At 44.5% G+C, this 20984-nt stretch overlaps 1 protein-coding gene across 7 annotated transcripts in view; it reads right to left on the reverse strand.

Annotated features, from left to right (window-relative positions):
• Positions 1-20984, reverse strand: part of Pde8b (phosphodiesterase 8B) — a 234210-nt gene that overhangs the window by 140794 nt on the left and 72432 nt on the right. The window lies entirely within an intron of this gene.

The following is a 20984-nucleotide window of genomic DNA, read 5'->3' on the forward strand; positions in this document are numbered from 1 at the left end:
ATGTATTTGCCATATTCTGGCTGTGTCTTTCAGGAGAGATCTATATCTCGTTCCTGTCAGCCTGCACTTCTTTGCTTCATCCATCTTATCTAGTTTGGTGGCTGTATATGTATGGGCCACATGTGGGGCAGACTCTGAATGGGAGTTCCTTCATCCTCTGTTCTAAACTTTGCCTCCCTATTCCCTCCCAAGAGTATTCTTGTTGCCCTTTTAAAGGAGTGAAGCATTCGCATTTTGGTCATCCTTCTTGTGCTCCACTATGTTCATAGCAGCCTTATTTATAATAGCCAGAAGCTGGAAACAACTTAGATGCCCTTCAACAGAGGAATGGATACAGAAAATGTGGTACATTTACACAATGGAATACTACTCAGCTATCAAAAACAGTGACTTTATGAAATTCATAGGCAAATGGATGGAACTAGAAAATACCATCCTGAGTGAGGTAACCCAATCACAGAAAAACACACATGGTATGCACTCACTGATAAGTGGATATTAGCCCAAATGCTCGAATTACCCTAGATGCACAGAACACATGAAACTCAAGAAGCTCCAACCATCTTACACACACACACACACACACACACACACACACACACACACACACACATTTGGTAGATGGAGCAAAACTCTAACCATTTTACATTTACACACACACATAGGTATATTTATATAGTTGGTGAATGAAAAGAAACTCCAACAACTTTATTTTTTTATCTTAGCCTTTTTATATCTCCTAAAACAAAATTCTCTACATAAGAGAAAGAATTACCACATTTAAAAACCGATAAGATCTAACACAAGAGGGAGTTACAGCAGGATTGTTGATTGTGAGTTCAAAGCATTAGTTTTATCGCTTTCATTCCATAAGCTCATTATAAGTTCAGAGCAATAGTTATATATGTTCACGGCCTTACTTTATCATGGTGCATACCTGTGGCCTTGTCCTTGGATCTCACCTAGAATGAATATTGTCTTTGATCACTAATTTGTTCCAAGCTTATTCTTCGTCCTAGTGCAGTGTGTGGACCTGTAACATATAGAAGTTCCCTGTGCTCCTTCTCATTGCAGCCTTTACTTGTGTTCTATGAGGAGGTGGCACACTCTGTTCTCGATTCTAACTTTATTATATATTTCTGGAAAGACAACTTAAACCATCCCCTTAAACTTTCTATCAGTTACTCTCTAACTTCCTAAAATTATTTGAATCAAATCAGGAAGTCTATAAAATCATTAATTCATCTAAACATCATTAATCCATGAAAGTTCGTCTTCATATTGATCTGTAGTAAATTTGACCTGTAGGGTGGGCTAACTCCCAGGGATCAATCATAACCGATCACAGGCAGAAAAGGGTCTGTCAGACACGCTGTCAGAACAATGAGGAATCCAGCAATAGCAAGCATGAGAAGGCACATCAGCAGCAAGAGCAAACCTGGGACAAAGCCCCTAGGGCCACGCCTTTCCTGGGTTCATCCATCACAGACATACAAAGCAGTGGGCCATCTCCAGGAAGCTCACTTGTCTACTGCAGTTCCTCCTGCATGGCGTCTGCCAAAAGGCCATTTATTACTCACAACACAACAACCTGGGATGGAGGTAGGTGCATAAGGAAGGAGCCCAAACAAGATTGTGGATGGTTTCTCAGAAGAGACAACCCTGTCAGCAGGTGTTTGAAAGGTTAGGTCACACATCGATGGAAGCATGTGTACCTAATACTCTGAGCTATAAAACAGGGCCCGGTCAAGGGCTGCAATTCCTCAATACAGGTCAGCAACTGTGGCTGGACATTCTCAGGACAAGTAATTGAGACCATTAGAAAAGCCAGAGTCAACTGGGATTACCTGGGCATTCATTCTGGAAAACACAATCATACATCTTTCCCACAGCCATCACCTAAATTAGCCACAAGCTGGGATTTAACAGATGTCTTCACCTTCCAGAAACTTTCTAGTGACGCACCCCATCCTATTTCTCTGGGTGTGGTTTTACTTCTGCCTCCAGCCTCTGCCCTCACCTGACAGCCCGATAATCAAGGACAGCAGAGATCTAGGCAAGGGTTCTGAGACAGTTCTGTGTAGCTGTCACCTGGATCCAGTTCCTGTCAAAAAGCCTAGCTCAGACAATCTGAGTGGTGCCAAGAGTTGACGTTTCTAACAGGCTCCCAAAGACTGGAGGTGGAGCTCTAAAGGGTATAGCTCAGTGGCAGAGTACTTACCTAACAGGCCCCCAAGTGGTGCTAAAAGGTCTGAGGACCACCCCTTAGTGTCGAGGTTCTACCACAGACTCTTCCAGTAACACTGACTATGCTCTCCTTACACACTCCACCTGAATAACCTCTACTAAGTCCTGGGTTTCTCACCCTCTGAATGGGAAGCAGATGCTATGAACATGTCCTTTCAGGACAACCTTGTGTCTGGTGGACCTTTTGGACATGGTGGCTGTCACTGGGAGTAGAGGACATCTTTGGGAGTGTGCAGGCAGAGACATTTCTGCTCCTCCCTTCCCCTCTACCCCTTCTTGTTTTCATTCCCTTTTCTCTGCTCCCAGATCATGCTCATGCAAGTGCTCCTACACGTACTAATATTTCTTAAACATTCTTTTTTTACCTTAGAAAATATTTCTCTCCCTCTCCCTAAAGAATTAACTACCCCTGTAACTTCAATCGGTATCTTTTTCGTCTCACAGCGGAACTTAAAATGTGAAAGATGCCTACTGTTACACCCCCTGGATGCTCCCACCACCAACTCCATAACTCTTTATCTTTAGGGAGTTCACCCCCACCAATGAATGGGAACCATGTGCCCAACTAGCCACCATTGACTCTCCAAGAGAAACTGACTTTCTCCAATAGCCTGCCATTTTCTCTGACTTGTGACAAGGTCTGACAAGGGCAGAGCCTGACCATTTGAATGCAGCTATAACACATCCCCTAGCAACACAGACTCCCTTTATCAGGGGTTTTGTCATGTGGTCCATGACTCCATCACTTCACAGGTTCTGCTAATAGACTCATCCCCAAGGGCTGATGTAATTCCTGGGCAAATGGTAAAGGTAAGCCTATGATCTGCACTGGAATAAATAAGTAATGCTTTCAAGAGAATCTCAACCCTGCCAAACTCCCTGTCTGGGTGATATAATAAGATTGGCCGGGAGCTAGTGAGGACTCCAGAGAAAGCCTAGATTTGAGTCCCACCAATAGAGGCAAGACTCAGAAGGTATGTGTCTCTGACTGCATCCTTCTCCTATCACATGTGGAGCATGAGCTCTGACTGGCTCCTTCTTCTAGCACATCTGGAGTACGAGCTCTGATTGGCTCTTCTTCTAACACATCTGGAGTGTGAGCCAGTTCTAACAGAAGTTTATGATCATCCATGCACTTGTGTGCCCTGGGCATCTCATCCGTCAGGAAGATCAGCTAAGTGTGAAATCCAAAAGTTCTAGGATTCCCCATCCAAGTATTCTCATAATATCCACTCTCCTAGGAGACAGGGGGCTCGGTGCTTGGGGCACCGTGTGGAGATGGGTATGAAGATTAAGGGTAACACAGTAGGAAATGGGACACTAAAGACAAAAAAAAAAGTAAGTGATGTTATTTAATGGCTGTGACAGTTGCCAACCCTTTGCCAAACTTGCTCTCCCACTCCTGATAACCAGCCACCCTTCTGCTGATTGCTTTTGTAACCTGGTGAATAAGGATAATTGCTACGTTAATTCAACACATAAACACATACTGTTCTGAAAGAAAATCTCTTCCAGGAATCTGCCCATCCATGTGTGTGTGTCAGGAAACATCCAATTTGAATCTCTCTCTAAACAGTTTCCCAAGCATCATATAGACACTGGCCTCACCTGAACCCTTCCTTCTGACTGTTCCTGTAAGTGATCTCCCGGTAAGCCTCTCCTACAGGATAAGGAGCCTTGAGAAAGTTGACTTAATTATGCCCATTGTCTGGAGATTGGGTCAACATGAGACACGAGAAAGAAGCATGGATCAGGCTCCAAATCTGGGGTGCTGCAAGAGTGCTGGTGCCCACCACTGCCACTGACGCAGGGGAGTAGCCATGAACTCAGAAACGAAGCAGGTCTTTGATTCACATTTTTAAATTTTTTTTTACAATATCATACGTGAAGACCATGCATAGTGACCCTTCTCACCCCCATCTCCTCAGAAGTCTCCCCCATATGGCCATGCCTATTTGAATTGTTTTGTGAACCACAGAGGTTACCAGAGCCATACTCAGTGACCATGGGTTTAGAGCCTGGTGGGTATAGGCATGTGTATAGATCTAATGGCAGCCATTCTCTCTCACAGAAGCTATCAAAAGTCTGTAGTTTAGAGGTAAAGGCTAGGGCCCTGTCACCTAACTTGACTAACTGTCTTGTGTGGGCCCAGTGTAATAATTACGGTGGGTCTGAGTCAGTTGTGGCTATACCTGTGCCTAGTGTGGAGAATGGCATTCTGTGGCCCTTTACATCATCCTCTGTCTCTCACATGCCTTCTGCCCTGTGTTCTACAATGTTCCCTCAGCCTTTGAGGGGTGGTACACATGCCTTGGTGGGCCCACTGCCTTTGCCGACTCCCTGTATCCTGGCAGACGCCAGTTTGCACTCGGTACCTTTCGCTGTGCTTTTGTCTAAGGCTGTACGCACAGGTACTGCAAGGGAGCTCACTGCTGTGTTCTTGCTATTTTTAAGAATATACCAGCCCTAAGTGAGAAGCAGTGAGTGATTCACTCAAATGATCAGCAAATAAATCCGAATGAGGGGAAATGTTCCAGGTGGGCTTAAAGGACACAGCGTGATCAAACACTGCCAACTTTTAGAATCTCATGACAAGCACACAATCGGGATGTCTGTCTTGGATCAAGAGCTGTGGAGTGAGTTTTGTTCTTTTTTGGGGTTGTTTTGTTTGGTTTTTTTTTTTTTCTTTCCAAAGCTCAACTCAGCACCACATGATAATCATCATTTGTCAAGTGAACTTCTTCAGAGAATACAGATCCAAGGAATTTAAAAGGCCCATGGTTTATCCTGGTGATCATGTCCCTACAAACATAAGGCATTAATAAGGATAAGAAAGAGATACTGACAGTCCTCATTATTCAAGCCAGGTACATTTGGTGATGTCATAAGGCCAAGGAAGAGTTCAGGTGAGGGCGATGTCTTTAGTGAGCCAATTGTTTTCTACACAGTGACTGAGAACCTCTTTAGTTAGAAATGCAAGTAAGGTATTTCCGAAACACGGAAGCCATGTGTCCATTCCTTGAAGAGATCTTACAGAACAATATGCATATTTACAGGTCGAATTGGCTGACGGCTTATTCTTACATCAAAGTCTCTTCAAAATCTGAATTATTATATACTGAATCCTCGCTCATTGAGACATTATAGGAGAGTGTTGTTGCAAGCCTCTGGTCATATTTTCTCCACGATCAATATGTTAACTTGGTTTTATGCTTGCTTTTGTTTGAAGAACTCATCCAATATTACTGATAGATCAACACTGAACTCAACGCCAACAGCACTGGAGCCTGCTCTTGCAGAGTGCCCCAGCATTGGTATTTTCCCTGAAGGTCCGCCATGGCCTTCTTGCACGTAGAAGGGAAGATGGTATTTTACGCTTGCATTTGGGCCCATTTTAGACATGATGTCAGCAACAAGGAGCATAGATACAGGGGGGAAATGGCACTAAATAGACTGAGAAAAGGACAGTTATTTTTGTTAGGAGAGCTGAAACAAGAAGCCTTGTCCGGGAATGTTTGCCTGAGACAACACAAAAGTTTCTCGGTTCCACCCGTGCCCACAAACCACTGCAAAGCACTGCAGTGTTTGTCTTGGGATTACAAATGGCCACCTACAAGCACCAGAGCTAAAACCTTGCAAATGAAAGTTATTGAGTAAGTTCTCAAATATAGAGAGTAGAAAACAATGAAGGCAGGAACTACGCTGCCCTTGCAGTCTAGACAATGCCCCACAGCAGGACAACAGGCATGCTAGGACCCCCAAGAGATGATGCTGTCCCACAGTGGGACACCCATGGGTGCTAGGACCCCCAAGAGATGATGCTGTCCCACAGTGGGACACCCGTGGGTGCTAGGACACCCGAAATCGATGCTGCCCCACAGTAGGGAACCCATGGATGCTCAGGCCTTCCAGAGAGGATGCTGTTCCTCCGCAGGGTGCCCATGGATGCCATGACCCCCTAGAGATGATGTTGTCCCACAGTGGGACACCCATGGATGCTTGGACATTCCCCCCAGGCCAAACCCATCAGATTTAAGTGATCAGCCTTTCCTTCCTGAGTGGTGGCATCAAATAGATTTGAGCTGAGTTCTTCTAAGGATACAGGACCACAGAACTTCTTCACAATGGGGACGTCACCAAAGAGTACTTCAAATGTGAGACATGAACAATTAAAAAATTGACTCATCTACAGAAGTGTCTCAGTGGAACCCATTATCTTATATGCTCTGCTTCTAATTTTAAAAACTTTAAAAATAAGTATACAACTAGTCTTTAGAACAGTAATAACTACTTACATTGTGACAAATATGAACGTCATCTCCTCTTTTAATATACTCAGCTGTTACTTCTTAGCACTTAGCTCTGCTCATCTCAAACCTCCTCCTGCTTCCTCCTCCTCCTGCTACTCCGAGTGGGCTCTACTCCCTAGCACTTCAAAGTAAACTGGTTTCCAGGTATACACACTTGATTCATGCCTCAAGTAATCTGGAAGGGTTCACTCACACTTAGGATGGTCATTCCCCTGTATTAAAATAGATGGTAAGAACTAGTATTGGCTAAGACATGGTACAGCTGCTTTACAAAGTGGCCTAATTCCTCAAAAGCTTAAATACTGGTATATATACCCAGGAGAAAAGGAAACAGAAGCTTATGCATGAACGGTTATGGAAGCATTATTCAGAACAGTCAACATGTGGAAACATCCCACAGGTCCACCAAACGCCAAGAATACAAAGGAAATGTGGTGTGTGTGCACAGAATGGAGTATGACCTCTTCCACCAGGGGAGGAGGTACCAACATGCTCCGAAGGGAAGGAGTCTTGAAAACATTCTAAGTGAAAGAAGCCAAACACTAAAGGCTACATTCTACATGTGTCCATTGTATGACGTGCTCAGAACAGACAAATCCCAGAGGGAGAAAGTAGGCTTGTGGCTTTCTTGGACTGGGTGATAGTGACAGGAGAAATGGGTAGCAATGGCTAGCGTAAGACATGGGCTATGTGGAGTGGAGAACGGTCGAACAACTCTGGGAAGATATTAAAGACCGTCACATTCCACCCTTTAAATGGGTGAATTGTACACATAGATGGATTATATCTCAATAAAGCTTCCACAGAAAGCAAGGAATAAATTAGTAATTTCCATCAGGAATTTCGCCGTCTGGTCCCTTTATAGAACATCAAATTCCTGCTGCTCACAGCAACCAGCAATGATCTGATGAGACTGCTTCGATTTCAACAGATCAAACCACACAAGCCAATAACTGCGTCTTCTGATGGGCAGGGATGGGAGCAGGTCCTGTAATTTAGTCCTTCATAGAGAAAGACTAAGTTTATTTTCTCTGAATTAGTAGAATCTGTAACAGCATGTGAGAAAAGCTTGTGGCATAGAGCTGAGTACCAAAGGGTGGAAACCTTTACTCACCTGAGTAGGATCCAATGGCCAAAGGTTTCTATTAACTGAGAGATGTTCCAAGAAGCAGCGTAAGATACCAGAGAGATTGTTTAACCCCTTGTAAGGTCAGACAGAAGTTTACATTGCCCTTAACTCCTTAGAGCGCTCTGTTCTCTGGCAAAGCAGCACTCTGCCTTGACTAGTGTCTGCCTCTTCAACCCTCTCATCTGCTGTGGGTCACTCGGGCACTTCAGGACCCACAGTCACTTTGTCTTGTCTACTTCGGTATCGTGCTCTTATCTCAGCAAGATTTTGCAACTGCACCTATGTATACACACAAGCACACACAGCACACACGTACACATACATGTGCACTTGCATGCATGCACAGACACATGCGCATACACACATGCACACGCGCATGCGTGCACACACACAATACAGGTCAACTTGGCCAATTTCTATGGAATGGTCATCAGTCTCCAGAACAGCCTTTTGGTGTTACTAAAAATATGATCAGAACAAACAGGAAGTCTTCAGCTGAGGCTCTTCTGGGTTACGTTAAATGCAGTGAGAACTAGGGAATCGTTGACCTGGTGAAATCACTTGGGTACATTTAAACGAAAGGCCCAGCTTCCCACATGTGTACAAAGCAGGTCCTTGGGTCATGTAGCTGCAGAATAGACTTTAGGAGGAAGTATGTCTCCTCTGAGTCCAGCTGTCTTGGAATTCTTGGTAGGAGCACTCCTGATGATACCCAAGGGACATCGAATATAGCAAAAATCAATGCAAAAGCAATTCCAAAAATGCATTAAAAATATAACCCAGACACAAAATTAAATAGGATCCAACTCATGCTGCTTGCAAATACTGAATAAGACATTGGATGCACATACCTGATAGAGATGTGTTAATATACAACAGGTAGATATTACGCGAGCTACATATTGCTAGTCCTCGTCTTTCTGCCCTCACATGATCACACATTTATAGAGGCGTTCTGTCTCTGACATAGGCTCGTTCTTTAGTATTTCAGTCATTGTACAAACCGAGAAGGGTACTTGCTTTCCCCTCCCAATTCCTTTTTGTAAACAATATTGATTGTGCCTAATATCCACAAGGAAGGACTGTAGACAATCTATTCAAATAAAAAAGAACACGCTAAGAACATGCAGCACCTCCTCTGTGAGACCCTTGTTTTATCTTCCAGTTCCAGTCCTCAGCACTCTTTTTTTTTCCTCCCCAGACCCTCACTAGCCCCACCCACATTCTCCTCTTCAGGATTTCTATCCTAACAGGTCACCAGACAGTCATGAAACAGATCATCACCAGGGACACCCCAGAAGTGAATACAACTCTGCTTCTTGGCATTCTCCTATTTCTTAAAGGTATTTTTCATTTGGAAAAAAAAAAGTAGCCCGATTATATTTTTTTCAGTCATCAAAGGTGCAGAGAAAAGAAACAGAAAACAGGAAGCTGTCAACAGCCAGCAGGGCTACTCCCCCTCCCCACTCAATGGCATCAGGGACGAAACTGATGTGCCTTGGGAAGCCAGCATGGCTGCTGGAGGAACAGCCACAGCCACAGGACTTCAAGACGGGAGAGGGCCCAGCCAGACTTCTGGATATAGACACAGCTTTCTCCCACTGGACACCCCAACAAGGGCCATTCCTGAAACCCTCTAAGGCATCTGCTGGTACTGTGGTGTACACCATAGAAGCAGGCAGCCTGAGAAAGAGGGTTATTGGGCAATGAACAGGGAGGCCGCTAGATTCTACTCATAGCAGCGGGGACAGTTAGTGGCAGCTAAATGACACTTGTTTGTTGAAACGTTTGTGATTGATTAATAACAAAATGTCAGACCACAGAAGAATGCAGAGAAATGAAATGTCTCCCACCGTCCTTCTAACCTCCAGACAGTACTGGCCCGTGGTTAGTTTGTCTAGGTTGCCATGACTTCATACTCTACATTTTACTTCTGCACGATAAAAAGTTCACATCGGTCCTCAGGGGATGGACCTCCTCTCCAGGTCCCTTTCCTTCTCTATAGAAGAGACATTCTGCACCGTCCAGTCACCCCCTGACCCGCAGGAAGGCCAGAGGAGCTGGAGCCTGCTCCTGGCACTTTCATGAGAGAAAGCTAACAAGATGGATTCTGGTTTGTTTGTTTGTTGTTTTGTTTCATTTTGAAGTCACTGGTCTTTATAAAAACCTTCTCACTTTCATACTTCTGGAACTGTAAAAGCAACGGAAGATAAACCGTTTTCAAACAGCTTTTACAAAACGATCTCTCCACAACCCACAGAAAGGTAGTCCTCATCAATAGTTCCTTCCTAATCTGTTTCTCCATCTTTAATCACCATGAGAACAATCATACTTTCATGTTTTAATCACTTTTCTAATAAAGAAAACAGGGAACTTTGGGAAAACGGCCCAATTATTGAGTTAAGTGAGCCTCAGTAAAAATCGTCAATAGAAAAACATGGTGATATATCTACTTTCTATTGTGAAATTAGCTATTCACAACTTCACAATAAAATTCAAATTCAATTTCTTCAAGATTGACATTTATAGGTGTTCTTAGTAATACCTATTTACCAAATCTTTAAGTTACACGTATGAACATTGTGGGAGTATATACATAAGTAATGCCTATTTACCAATTCTTTAAGTTACACGTATGAACATTGTGGGAGTATATACATAAGTAATGCCTATTTACCAATTCTTTAAGTTACACGTATAAACATTCATTATGGAAGTATATCCATACATGGTGGCTAATTTTTAAATGTAACTGTTTTTGACATTCATACAGCAAAGGTGCCTCTTTCCTTTCCAAATCAGCTGGTAACTGATGAACTGATCTCTGAAAAACACTTTTCATTGAGCAAGGCCTTAAAAGTCTTTTACCACACCATAGCTTTTCAAAACAATCTTGAACAAAATGATTTGGTCTCATGTGTTTCATTCATTAGTACAATGAAGTCTGGCTGATAACTAGATTTCAGTGCACAAACTTTTTCCCACACAAAGAGAGGATATGATAGCTGAAACCTGCACATGGATTCTGAACGACAGAGACTTCCCTACAAAACACTACCAGGATGCTGAGAATGTATGTATTAGCTTACAGACAATTCCTCTAGGCTCCTCCCAGGAACCTAGCAACAGTGACCTAGCAACAGCTTACCTCATCACCTGCTACCAGGTGAGAGCCAGGCATATAAGAAGAATGCTGGCACCCAGCTCTCTCTCTCCATCTCCTTTTCTATCTCCTCTCTCTCTCTCTCTCTCTCTCTCTCTCTCTCTCTCTCTCTCTGTGTGTGTGTGTGTGTATATGTGTGTGTGTCTCTGTTTGTGTCTGTGTCTCTGTCTCTACCTGTTCCGGAACAGCCTCTTCCTCTCTCTTCTCTCTTTCTGCCCCTCTCTTCTCTCTTTCTGCCCCTCTCTTCTCTCTCTATTCCCCCTTTCTCTGTTGATACCCCTTTCCCAACAAACTTTCTTTATATTAGTTCTGTCCTGTCTAACGCTGTGTGCTCAAGCATGGGCCCACAGAGATGCTCCCTCCCACTGCATTATACTGAGTTATAAAACACAACAGTACATGCTGCTCAGAGTCCTTAAGCCTCTCTAGGATGTGTAAGAGAAGGCTGGGGAGCTGCTGGCTAAACACTATTGCTGAGAATAGCTAACTTAGTAGAGGCCACTGCAGCCCTTTCTCCTTTATAGCATGGGGACGTGGTTAAGGTGCTCTGAATGAGAACCACAGAACTCCTGAGGGATAGGATGCCATTGACAGTGGAGAGGCTTCCACCATGGAAGGTGTAGTCTCTACATGAGTTAAAGGCAAGAACGATAGTGAGGAGAGACCCTTGCAGCTGCTCCAGAAAGGCGGGGACAAGAAGACAGTGTGAATGACCCATAATTCCAATGGTCTTAGTGGGCCAAGTGAACAAGGCAGAAGGCCACAAAAGATGGGAACTACCATGAAGGGACTCTATCCAGGAGGGCTTCCTGCCACAGGGATAAGGAGACACCAGCAAAGATAGGTGGGAGCTAGACTCCCAAAGCAGAAGCCGAAACAGCGAGATGTGTTAACTGAGTAATGAAAGTGTGCATGCGTGTATGAATTGATGTCTATATACAGGTGAGGGCAGGCACAAGGTAAGGCAAGGCCTGTGATTGGGCAGTGAAAAAGAAGGCAGGGCAGAGTTTCCAAAGGTAGAAGACAGAGGAGAAGGGGAAGGAGAAGAGAAGATAGAGGAGGAGAATGACCCACCCCCATGTGGCTTTAATTAGCCACAGGTAGCTAGCTATGAATATCTTATAAGGGATGAAGTATTACAAGATAATTTGTCTTATCTAGGTGGGCGGTTTCTATCAATATCAATTGGTTGTGAGTTTACTGTGGACGTTTTGTGGAATGAGAATTTACTGATATAAATCTGATTGATATATTATAAGTTTCTAGAGTTTTGATTTTACCGATATTCTGGGAGTTGTGACTATAACCACAGGGGTGGATGCTGGGAGGAGCAGAGTCCTCGGCAGAGAGCCGCAGGATAGACGGCCACTGATAGGGGTAGCCCTGGAGGTGGAGAGACCGCCAGGGACAGAGTATATCCCGAGGTACCAAAACCTTTGTCCCCTAACTTAGAGCAAGAGATGCTCTTCCCTTCAGATGCCCAAGATGGGGACAGTCCTGAGCTAAAGGAGGCACAGAAGCATTGAACTGGATGATACTGTGTGTGTGTGTGTGTGTGTGTGTGTGTGTGTGTGCGCGCGCGCGCGTGCGCATGTGAGACTGAGCGAGGCAGAGAGAGACAGAGATAAGCTCTGTCCAGACTGTTTAATAAGCAAAAATTAAACTCAAAATGCATGGCAGATACAATCCAGACACACAAAAGATCTGACAGAACAAGTCGGAAGAAAGTGAGGAGAAAAACTGCTCTGAGGCTACCCCACCACGCTCCGGCAGGCCTTGCACACGGCAGGCTCTTTCTCAGTTGTTTGTTGGTTTCATATTTTAGGCTGTGTAGAAGTTCTAAGAGTTTCCCGAGGACTAAGCATTAAGTCAAGGAGATATAGTCATTCCCAGTCCTCCTGAGTCCTTTGTGAACTCCTCGCAAGAGTCCATGTGATCTTGGGCAAGCTAGATGCTGCCACCTCCCTGGTCCACCACAGACCATGCTCTGCCAATTGCTCTGCCCCAAACACATTGGGCTGTGATAGTTCTTCTAATACTCCAGCTCTTCCTGACTGTGTGAGCATCTCTTATCTGCAGTGCACTTGCAATTATTATTAAGAAAAGGTTACGGGGTTGGGGATTTGGCTCAGTGGTAGAGCGCTTGCCTAGCGAGCGCAAGGCCCTGGGTTCAGTCCCCAGCTCCGAAAAAAAGAAAAAGAAAAAGAAAGAAAGAAAGAAAGAAAGAAAGAAAGAAAGAAAGAAAGAAAGAAAGAAAAGGTTACTGAGGGCTCTGGCTATCAAGGCAGACACTTATTTTAGTTCATATATCTTAAAACCTTATAAGTGGATAATTAGTGTTTTGATGTTATCATGCCCTCTTTTGTTACAAAATATATTTATAATAACAATATTACTTCCGAAGTCTATTGTATTTGATACTTAATTTGGCCATTTCAAGTGCCTTTGGATTAATGTTAGTACGGTACCTATTTCTCTATACTTTTACCTCTATTCTGTTTAAATTTTTAAATTTAAGATAGTTCTTTTGTGGAGAGAATATAACTGAGATTTGCCCTTTTATCCTATCTGGTCATTTTCACCTTTTAATTAAGGCCTTTAAAGCATTTCCATTGAGTGTAATTTTACATGATTGAGTTTTAAACCACTTGGTTTTTCAGTTCTTCACGTTCTTCTCTTCAGTTTAGGAAGATGCATTTTATTATTGTTATTGGTTTATTCGGGACATCAATTTGATGGTTGGTGGGACCTGTCACATTTCATGCAGAGTTACTAACTCTCACTACCGCTGGAATTCGTGCGAAAATGCCGGGGGAGGGGGTGTCTACTAAGTGTTCTGTAATTTTTTTTCTATTAAATTAGGATAGCAGAGCTAAGTAAAACATAAACAAAATTTTCAAAGCAAATGATTATCCAGAAAACTTCACGAGCACCAGCCATGCTTACATTGTCAACAGTGGAGTGGTGGCTCTCCAGACCTTACGTGTTGACGCACTCCAAGCACCTCTGTACCTCACGTCATCAGTGACGCTGCTGTGTAGACACAGACGCAGAAGCAGAGGTGAAGGATGAGATAAATCTGTGCGCAACTCGGGATGCTCAAGGAGGATTACGTATTCTCTCTTTTTCATGAAGAAAATCTTAACATGGCCTCGTTTCTATGGTATCGGCCTTTGTCCTCCATGCACGGAAGACATTACCCTTGCAATTGCTGCTGACTGCTTAGCTTGGCTACTTCAGAGAAGAATGTCAACCGCTCGACGGTGGGGCACACGACGGGAAAAGAAAGCATTTTAGTACATGAATCACAGGAATCATGGCGGAACCTTGACTGTAAAGTTGAACCAAGTGAGAATGTAACAAGAACGAGGCTGTGCCGGTGAAAGCTGAATGCCTCGTGCACTTGCCCACACACTTAAGATGCAATCAGGGCACAGGGAGACCAAGCGGTGCCCGAGAGCAGCTCCGGGAAGGCTGTCCTTCGTAGTACAGTGAATATGGCCGGTTTTTGCTTTTCTGCATTAGTTCCAGGAAGCCATTCTCTACGGCAGCGTCTCTCAGCCTGTGGGTCGCCAATCCCTTTGGAGGGGTTGAGCGACCTTTCACAGGGATAACCTAAGGTCATCAGAAAACACAGATGTTCACATTGCGGTTCATAACACACCCAAGCGTGTTCAATGGATGCCTCAGGGGCCTCCTGTCTGCTGCTGATACAAGAAGAGTCCATTCTGGCACAGAAGTCGAGGTTCCCTAGAGGTCATTAGTCTGTTGTAGCTTGGTGTGGGAAGAGTGGCTTCTCTGTTCCCAGTTGGGGCTGGTCCTTTCGCCATGTGGGGCAGAGTTTATTCTTTTTTTTTTTTTTGGTTCTTTTTTTCGGAGCTGGGGACCGAACCCAGGGCCTTGCGCTTCCTAGGCAAGTGCTCTACCACTGAGCCAAATCCCCAACCCCCAGAGTTTATTCTTTAAGAGTCTCCACTCCAGCTGTGACATTATGGGGGACCTGTGGGTATTTCAGGCTTGCTAAAAAGAAAAAAAGAAGAGGGGAAGGAGGAGGGAGGGGAAGAGGACGGAAGGGGGGGAGGAAGAGGAGGAAGAGGAAGAAGTAGCAAAAGAACCAGCAGCAGCAAGCCTGAGGAACCCCACAGGAAGACCAACAGATTCAACTAACCTGGACCCTCAGGCTCTCAGAGACTGAAGCACCAATGAAAGAACATACAGGGACTGGACCTAGGTCTCCCTCCCCACACATAGGTAGCAGATGTGCAGCTTGGTCTTCATGTGGGTCCCAAACAACTGGAGCAGGGGCTGTTCCTGAATCTGTTGCCTGTCTGTGGCCTGTGTTCTACTAGCTGGGCTGCCTTGTCTGGCCTCAGTGGAAAAGGAAGTGCTTAGACTCCCAGAAGTGCCAGAGTTGGGAGGATACCAGGGGGGAGAGGGGAGTGACCAGGAGGGAGGCAGTGAGTGGAATGTAAAGTGAATAAGTTAAATGAATTAATTTAATTAAATTAAAAATAGAAAAAAGAAGATATTAAGGATCCTTTTGAAACAAGAGTCACAAATAAGTCATGAGAGACTTTCGGGGATTTCATTTGCTTGCCCGCCATCTCCCCCTGGCCTGAGGTGCTATTCAGTAAGTAAACTGCATGCCCCGATGCCTCAGAGGCACACATGGACGGAGACACCAGCAGGCTCTCATCTTGGACCACACAGAACATCTGTCGATCATCTGTGGTCCACCCTGGATAGAAGATCTCACAATAAGAAAACAGAAGACACAGAACTCACCTACTGAGAGAACTGAGAACTCAGTTTTTTTAAAAAAAAAAAATTAATTACAAAGAGAATTGTTTTCAAGATCTGATGATGCTCTGACAATAAAATTAGCCATATATTAGAAGTAGAAACTTCATAGTGGAAAGATGAAAACAAAAGCTGAAGTAAAGAGGCAGAAGGCCACTACCCTGTCCTGAGAACTGAGGAAGGTGACCCATTAGACCCGGGGATCTTAGAGAGCACCAACCGCTTGTTCGTCAGCACGGTTATTTTAATTTTTAATGGCTGCATCATCCAGGTTAGAAAGTGTCTATTCAAATAGTTCTTTTCCCACCGGCTTTTGAGACAGTTCTTCTACGTGCTGCTTTCTTTCATATCTGCAACGTACAAGAAATCTTGCAGCTTCTAAGGAATGTATATTTGAAGTTCTTTCCAGGATTTCTAGCATATATGATCAGGTTGCTAAGCAACTAGATGCTTTTGTATCTGAGATCCATGGTGGATAAGAAAGAAGGGATCTGACAGGAACATGTAAGACAGCTCAAGAAGAGACACCATGTCCAAGCTCATCCTGATTGTAGGTAATGTTTAGGCCATGAAAGTGAAGACAATATGAATAGATATATATATAGATAGATAGATAGATAGATAGATAGATAGATAGATAGATAGATAGATAGATATAGTCAATGATAACTAAAGAAAGCAAGTGCATAAATCCCTAAATTCATTCAACCCAGCCTATAACCATATTAAATCTAGACATGCAGTACCTAAATATATGCCAATTTAAATAGTGGAAAGTGATTTCTTTTTCTGCCATTCACTTGTGGTCATTTAAGACTGCCCTCCTTGTAGGGTTCTATTTCACACCAAGTCTTGGAGGTGTACAACCAAAGACCTCAGGTAGGCCAAGGTTTTACTCTTGAACTCTGGCTTCAGGATTCTAAGCCATCTTTGACTGCTGATGTCAACATGGGCTAGGGAAATGGCTCAGTCAATAAAGCACGTGCATTAGGGCCTGAGGTTCATCGTGCAAAAGTCAGGCAAGCCTGTGATCCCAGTGCCAGGGAGGGGGAGACAGGTGGGATCCCCATGGCTACTCATCAACTAGTTCAGTGAGACATTGTGTCTCAGAAAATAAAAAAGCTGAAAAGTAAGTAAGGTAACCTTCGGACACTGACCTCTGGCCTACACACACACACACACACACACACACACCACACACACACACCACACACACACACACACCACACACACACACCACACACACACACACACCACACACACACCACACACACACACATACACACACATACACACACATACACACATACACCATACACACACCATACACACACCACACACACATACACACACACCACACACACATACACACACACCACACATACATACACACACACCACACACACATACACACACACATACACACACACACCACACACATACAAACACACACCACACACACATACACACACACCACACATACATACACACACACCACACACACATACACACACACATACACACACACACACACACAATTGCCAAATAGCTATACTCATTTCAAATTATCTTCATATCTAAGAAATTCAAATGAATAAGATAAATGTGTATGCGGATGATCTTCAGGGGGTTTTTCTCTATTACTTAGAAATGGCCTCCATATGCTCTTATCTTTGAATGCTTGGTCTCCAGCTAGTGGAACTGTTTGGGTAGGACCTCCAACTGTGTAGCACTGTTGGAGGAAATGTGTCACAGGGTGGGTAGATGTTGAAGTTTCAAAATCCCAGCATGTTTGTGTCTCTCTGTCTCTCTCTCTCTGTCTCTTTCTCTATCTCTGTGTGTGTGTCTGTCTCTGACTCTCTCTCTCTCTCTCTCTCTCTCTCTCTCTCTCTCTCTCTGCCTGCAACTTGTGGATGGCATGTGAACTCTTAGCTCCCACTCCAGCCCCCTGCCTGCCAGCTGCCACGCTCCCTGTCATGATGATCTCGGACTAAACCTTTGAAACAATGATCCAGATCCCTGTTAAAAATGTTGTCCTCTATAAGTTGCCTAGGCGATGGTATCTCTTCACAGCAATAGAGCAGTGACTAAGGCAGCCTCGCACTCAGCAGAATGAAAATAACAATATTTTGAGTGGCTGTTGCCAATAATTTTGAAACTCGATAGTTTGGAGGCAGAAATTTAGAATCTGAAGGTGTGAAGGAAGAAAACTTGCCAAGACAAAAACATGGAGAACGCTACAGCACACGTCTCACAGGGAGCTGGCCCCTCCCGGGGCTCACCTGTCTGCAGGTGAAGAGCACACATTGCAAGTGTGATCTGGGGGAAGCCGTGTCTCATCTTCTAGAGTCCACACTCAAGGTCAGACAGCAGCCCGCTTCCGACGGACAGCATTGTCTCCCTACTGGAACCCGTGTAGTCGTGTGTGAGAACTCATGCTGCCTCCAGAAAACACCAGACACTGCCCTAGAAACAGAAGCTCACCCCTCAGCCCAGGGGATTGGCCTGCATTCCTCCGTGTGCACAGATTCAGTTTTCTTGTTAGGTTTCCTTGCTTGCGTCTATTTGGAGGGAAAAGTTGATTCTATAACATAACGGCACTTGTATGTTATATGGTATGCTATACTAAGTATGTTGTTTTACCACAGGCTGTGAGTTCCAAGGACATGGACTAAGTTTGGAGACCTCGTGGCAAGTCTGAACTGGAGAAGTCCTGCCCAGACTGTTTCTGAGATGGGTAGCAGAGTTGGTGGTAAACACTGAGCAGAAGTATTCTCTCCTTCTGAAGTAGCCATGTTTGGCCATTCCAAACCTCACTGCTCATGACCAGCCTCTGCCCAGACCTAAGGAATGAGTGTATCCCAACTCCTCCTACTTTCTCAAAGCAGGGCTAGCAGGGCTGGCTCGGCTGGATGTGTGCTTGTCAGGGTTTTATTCTCAGTGCCATTTTTTTTAATGTAATTCCAGCACTCGGGAGACACAGGCAGGAGGATCTGAAGTTCAAAGTTAGCCTTGGTTATATAGCAAGTGTGATGCCAGCCTAGGGTAACTGAGCTTTATCTCAACCCCCACCACGAAAAACAAAAACCACAAACAAACAAAAATCCCACCACACACCCAGAGCTGGAGGGTGGGGAGGGACCAGACCAAAAAAGAAAAGAAAAGAAAAGAACAAAGGAGAAAGGGTAGAAAATGATGTCACAATAACATCTTCCTGATGAACAAAATGGAAAAATAAAAATAAAAACAAGGTCTCCATGATTGTCATAATGGAAGATTGTAGCAGTCTGATTGGTACATAAGCTGACCTCCCCAAAAAGAAAGATCTAGGTAGGGTTTTTTAATTTATCTATTCTTTCACATTTGTATGTAGTATACGATGTATTTTATCATCCTCACCCCTCCCTCTTTCTACTCCTCCAGCCTCCCCACCCCCACCATCCCTCAACTTAACATCCTCTATTTTTTCCCAAGTCTCTAAATCCAATTATTACTTTGAGTATCGGAATGGCTGCAAGGTCACCCACTAGGGCAGGCAGGAACGTAACGGGGGTACCCTGGAAAACCCCGACCCTACCTTTCATAGGACAATCAATTTTAAGGCCACCTGCTAAAATTTCTGCAGGTAAAAACACAGGGAGAAATCATAAGGCAAAAATATTTGAATACTCTGAACCGCGTACGCACACTAAGCAACCAGAAGTTATTTGCTAATTGTGAGGGGAAAGCCGTGAAGCTGAACTTACTTAGCAGCATAGAAGAGAACAGATACTGAGGTATCCAAGAACGCCAGGGACGGAGAACTCAGTGACACCCAGGATTCATCTCCACTGTGACTCAAAGAAAGAGGGCGCCTAAGAGAAGCCTGCTTCCAGCAACTCATCACGCAGGGAAGTGAGTTCAGGCCTTGACCACCACGAGGCCAGGCATCTTGGCAAGAAGCAAGAGGCAGCCTCTGTGAAGGACAGCCAGGCATGAGTGTGTGTGTGTGACATCACATCAATAAGCAGGAACCAGAGGGACTGCGCTCCAACACTGCACGGCCAGACCGGGCAACATACCTGTGCTTCCCACATCCCACTCCCAAAACTTCGGAGGGAAATCAGAACTTGATTAAAAGTTTTGGGCAGACCTGAAGACACCCAACCAGAAATTTTTAGATCTAAAAAGAAAAATGTGGGCTGGAGAGATGGCTCAGTGGTTAAGAGCACTGACTGCTCTTCCAGAGGTCCTGAGCTCAATTCCCAGCAACCACGTGGTGGCTCACAACCATCTGTAATGGGATCTGATGCCCTCTTCTGGGTATCTGAAGACAGCTAAAATAAATAAAATACATCTAAAATAGAAAGAGAAAGAAAGAGAGAGAGAGAGAGAGAGAGAGAGAGAGAGAGAGAGAGAGAGAGAGGAAGGAAAAGAAAAGAAGAGAAAAATACTTAACATGACTAATCAGTGGAGGCATTGGACAGCTGGTAAACTACAACTGAACGGAGAACTAGTACACCGTGGGTGACCCGGAGAACAAGCAGACACAGTGGAACACACCCATTGGTAATCTTAGCACTTCAGAGGCTGAGGCAAAGGAACCAAGAGTTTAAGGCCAGCCTGGGCAACACAGAAAAACTCCGTTGGCTTTTCTTTTGTTTTGTTTTAAGTCAGAACTATGTGTCATAGATATTAAAGGGTTAGAAAAACAAACCTTCCTGAGACTCTAAGTTCAGTTAATACTTTGTGTACCTGAAATGGCTGTAGGGCCCTTCAGAAGGCTGGCTGGCATGGATGGAGTTGAGGAAGGGCTGGCAATATGGGTAGAAGTCTTTTGTGAAGAACCATGGCTGACACCATAGAAGGCATCAATTCCGTGGATCCAAGAGGAAAACCAATCGTGGGCAGCACAAATAGAAGTCTACACTTACATCGCCACGAAATGGCAGAAATCAAAGACAGAAGAGTACTAAAAGCAGCCTCAGGGGTGCGAGTGGGAGGAGTCAGATGATGCCCAGTGAGTCCTCATCAGAGGGGCCATTTCTTAGGGGCAGCGTGCTTAGCAACCTGTCCTCGCTTATACATGAAGATTCCAAGGCACAGAAAGGTTAAGTGCTACCCAGGGTTACACAGCTGCCCAGAGCCTGGGATCGAAAACCCAGGCACCTGACCCCGCAGGCTGTGAGCTTAGCACTGTGGTTAAATGGCTCCCCCACGCTTCTACCAGCAGTGGCTGTGAGAGCCCACAAAGTATGGAATTCTGCTGTCACGGGTGGCCATTTACTAAGAGTATCATATGCTTTTAAAGTTCGACCCAGAAAGAAAATCGTTCAGCCTGGCTGCACCTCCACAA

Source organism: Rattus norvegicus, chromosome 2 (genome assembly GCF_036323735.1).
Source record: "Rattus norvegicus strain BN/NHsdMcwi chromosome 2, GRCr8, whole genome shotgun sequence".
Taxonomy (NCBI): domain Eukaryota; kingdom Metazoa; phylum Chordata; class Mammalia; order Rodentia; family Muridae; genus Rattus; species Rattus norvegicus.